This window comes from Tiliqua scincoides, chromosome 6 (genome assembly GCF_035046505.1).
Source record: "Tiliqua scincoides isolate rTilSci1 chromosome 6, rTilSci1.hap2, whole genome shotgun sequence".
NCBI classification, from domain to species: Eukaryota; Metazoa; Chordata; class Lepidosauria; order Squamata; family Scincidae; genus Tiliqua; species Tiliqua scincoides.
In genome coordinates, this window is record NC_089826.1 from 55805130 (window position 1) to 55809736 (window position 4607).

General features: G+C 40.4%; 1 pseudogene; it reads right to left on the minus strand.

Annotated features, from left to right (window-relative positions):
• Positions 1-3673: 3673 nt before the first annotated feature.
• Positions 3674-3793, minus strand: LOC136656603 (5S ribosomal RNA; annotated as a pseudogene).
• Between the last annotated feature and the right edge of the window lie 814 nt (positions 3794-4607).

Sequence of the window (4607 nt, forward strand, 5' to 3'; positions counted from 1 at the left end):
GTGCTGCAGGCCTCCAAGCTGCTGCGATGTGCTTTACAGCACATTTGCAACAGTGCGCGTGTCCCTTCTATTGGGCCATAACCTTTTAGAGACCCATCTGCTTTCTTATTAAAATTATTCTAATAGTGATAAAAGCTTCAAATGCTTCTGCTCCCATTATGTTGCCTACTAGTCCACTTCAACTTCCTGTCTGTTCATGCATGCCTCAGTTCTTTACCAATAATGTGATACTTAATCCAGGTTTTTTTTCTCTCTCTCTGCTTTTTGAAACTTGTTTGTGACAGCTGCAGTTGCCTACTGTAGCTTTTCCATTGGTGTTCCCTCTTTGCTTCCTGCTGCAGGATGTTGGCCAGCTGATGTGCTCTCTTGACAGCTGGGGCTGTTTCTCTCTTCTGGCTATTCCACAGTGTGGCAGGTGGCACTTGATCCCACTGCTCTGGTGTTCATATAGCACTGCCCCACCTGGTCTAACCCCATTGACAATGGAGATGACTGGGATGATGATGCACCAGGGAACAAGATGTGACTCTGGCTGGTTCCTCAAAGAGGTGTGGGGGAAGATGGGTGCAGAATAAAGTCCCAGCTGTGGGGCAAGCCATCCATTCTGTGCACAACTGCCACCTCTAGTACCTGCAAAAGGTGACACTTGGTGTATTTGCCAAAACAAACAAACCAAAGGTTGAAATGCCCTGCATTATATCACCTCTATTTTTTTAAACAGATTTTGAGAGAGAAGACAGGCTAAGAGAAAAAGAGAGAGAAGACTATGCAAAGAAGGATGGGAATATATAGAAAAAAAATTAAAACTAGGTACTATGTGGCTGGAATTAAAAGAAGATTGTGGGTCTGAAAATGTTGAATACAGCATAGTGTAAGTTGTAGGGGGTCAAGGCAGATATTAGGAAGCTAAAGGAACAGTACTACATTTGTAAAGCCTTGTTCAAAGGCAAAATGCTGGTCCTTGATATCATTTTTTCCTTTCAGAGTAAGAACCCATATTAATTTTCCTTTGTTGAAACAGGATGAATAGTATCGGCCCGTAATTTTTTATCATGGCATGAAAACCTTGAAACATGTTCAGCACAATTTGTGGTTAGGACTCCCTAGAGGGTATGCTTAACATTGTTTCCAGTGATTTACGCTGACATGGGAGGAAGATTAGGTCTTCCACTTAATTATATAATATTTGGCAGATTCTTAAAGTAATGGAAAGTGTTGAGAAGAGTGAATCAGAGACACGTTTACGTATTTGAACGGTTCCAAATAGCCTGCGTTCCCAATAGAATACCAACATTAGTAGTCCACAATAGCAAATTCAGAGTGCTGGCTGTCCAATAGGTGTGTACACACAGGATGAAAGGATACAGAAGGAAATGTCTGTGATTGTTGCGTTGCAAGTCTGGCCCTCAGAAACAAAAGACACTTATTGCATACTTGGTTATATGTTTGTGTGAGGAAACATCCGTGAACTAATCTCTTTATTATGTCTTTGATGTCAATGTACACAGCGCTTTCCAGAGAGTGAAAAGATGGATCATTGCTCTAAAGACTTACAATCTAGATATCGACACAAGGGAAATGGCAGAGGTAAATGGGGAAGCATCTACAAATTTTTCAGTGATGCATGCTTAAGCTTAGTTACAGGAGGGGAAGAGAACCAGGGTGTGCTGCCAAAGCCTTCATGGAAAAGGTGGGTTTTAACATAGGATTTGAAGGATGTGAACAAAGAAACTTGTCTTACATGAGGACAACTGTACCCATTCACATGACTGAGGCTGCCTTTTTCAAACCACTGCTATTATGGAAATTATTGCACTGCAACTGTTGTGTTAATGACTAAGGTTATGCTAAGGTTTCTCCAATTGGCTGTATACCAGAGTGCACAGTGGAGAAAAGAAGCACCATTTGTTTTTATGAACTGGCCTGGAGACGTATCACTGAATTACATATCCCCCAGCTAGAAGGCAAGATCTTAAGGGCGTTTCATCAGCCCCACATCTAACACTCACTGTCTTCACAGGTCACTTCTGTTTTCAGGAACTCTGCATTCCATCGAGCTCTGTCCACCAGAAATAACTGTTCATGTTTACATGAAGACTTTTCTGGCGATGAAAATGAGATGAGTCAAGAGCCTCTGATTTTATCAGGGATTCTTTTCCTATCTTCAGCCTCTAATTTTCTCTGGTGGATGTGTAAACAAACAGAAATTAATGGCTGTTAACCCAGGATAACTAATTGTGTAAACAAATCGGATATCTCAAAATGTTTTCCCATTAAAGGTTCTCTTAACATTAGTCAGTAAATGTTCTTACATAGGAAGGAACTATGCAGTTCCTACACAGAAGGCTTTTGTGTGGGAAATTGCATGAATCTTATACATATAGTAACCTCTGATAGTCATACATAAATGTATTTCACTGCATGTACATGTACAAGGACTACTCTGTCCAATTGCTAAATATGAAGCAAGATTGCTTCCAGTGTTCTCTTCAACAAGTGAAAAAGCATTGGGTTGATTGATCAGGACTTGGCATATTTTTTTGAGAATTTTAATTACAGATTGCACCATCCATTAAACAGATTGCACCATCCTTTTGCTACACCCGCTTCCACTTCTGGCATCAGGACTGATCTGATGGCAGTACAGTGTGTTTTACTTCTTCTTTTCCTGTCTTGCACTGCAGGTAGATTTGGAACAGGTAGATTTTATATCAGATCCCAAACCGACAGTTGCTGGCCAATGGTTTCATTTTTTTTTTTAAGATAGGTAGTAGGATGTGTCCCAATAGCTCATAGTTCATGATTGTCAGAGCCAAAAAGGAATTACAAAAGCATCTGGTTTTTGAGCCAAAACTCTTCTGCACTGAATAGGGAAGAATAGATCTAGTGTTGGATGTTTCAAGGACCATCTTTTCAAGGACCATCCAAAAGGACTAACTGTGCAAATGGCTCACATCGATTTTAATGTTTCTAGTATAACATCTGAAGAAGGTTTTCCATTTTGTGATTGTTGGCTGGCTGGGGCATTTCAGAGACTAAAAAAATTGCAGGGTATATATACTTTTAAATAAATAAATAAATAAACTCCTTTTGTGTATTGTGAAGGTTTTGTTTTTTTTAAAGATTTGGGACTGACTTGCAAATATTTTATGTTCTTATGTCTTAGGGCCTAATCCTATTCACTGATGCATCCATGACCATGGATGAATGCAGCCATGCCAATGGGGTGTGTGTTGCATCCTGCAGTGGGGATGCAGGCATGGAGGCCTTCTCAAGGTAAGGAAACATTTGTTCCCATACCTCAGGGCTGTATTGCAGCTGCATCAGGGCTGAAAAGCTGGATAGGCCTTTAAACATTTAAATATGGCCCTCACAGCCCAACACATGACTACTCAGAAGTAAGTCCTATTATAATCAAGGGGGCTTACCCCCAGGTAAGTGTGCATAGGATTGCAACCTTAGAGTGTCACTGTGTAACTCAGATGCCAAAAAGAACCAATTTTAAATCAGAAACCAGAAATGCTTGAAGCATCCAATTGTAAAAAAAAGATAAAATGCACAAAACAATTTAAACATAGTATATGTAACAATCACATATTTAATATTTTACATCAAAACATTAGATAGTATCTCATATGGTTGGCAACCTTCAGTCTCGAAAGACTATGGTATAAGCCTACAGCACCCAGTATTCCCAGGAGGTCTCCCATCCAAGTACTAACCAGGCCTGACCCTGCTTAGCTTCAGAGATCAGATAAGATCAGGCATGCACAGGGTAACAGTTGCTACTGACTTAGTATAAAAGAAAAAATACTATTCGGCTATGAGTAGTAGTGCAGGGTGTGTATAAGACTTGGCTGTGTCAGTCTGTTATTTATAATTTTGTTTATTTATTTATTACAAATATTTATATTCCATTCTTCAGCCCAAAGGCAGCTTACAGTTTAAAAACATAAACAGCATCAACAATGTTATTTAATTAATTGAAAACAGCAGCAGCACAGTCTTGAGATAAAACAATTAGAATTTCTGCAGTTAACCACTCCGAGAGGTCTTTCTCATATCAAGTTAAAAATGAGAGCTGATTTACGTGTAATGCATAACGTGGGCAAAACACTTTATTTTTCACATTTCTATGCCATCCTTCCTCCAAGGAGGTAAGGGCGGTGCACACAGCAGCATCCATCCTTTTGTCCTCACAACAAGCCTGTTAGGTAGGTGAGGCTGAGAGTTAGTGACTGGCCCAATGTCACACAGGAAGCTTCATGACTTCCTGGAGGTCTGGTCTGGCAGGAGGTCTGGTCTAGAGGGTTGAGCCTCCATTTGCCTGAAGATAACATCTGAAGGTCACCAGTTTGAGGCCACCGGCACTGTGCACCTTGAAGCAGCTGACAAGCTGAGCCGAGTTATTCCATCTGCTCTGAGCGTGGGAGGATGGAGGCCAGAATGTGCGACCAGATCAAGAAAGAAACATCTGAATGTTGTGGTTTCTTGAAAGATAGAAACCTTCTTTCAAATTGTAAAAATCCCTACGGGGATTTAAATTGCCTGCCTATGTAAACCACCTTAAATAAAGTCTAAGGAGAAATCTGAAGACCAAGAAAGGC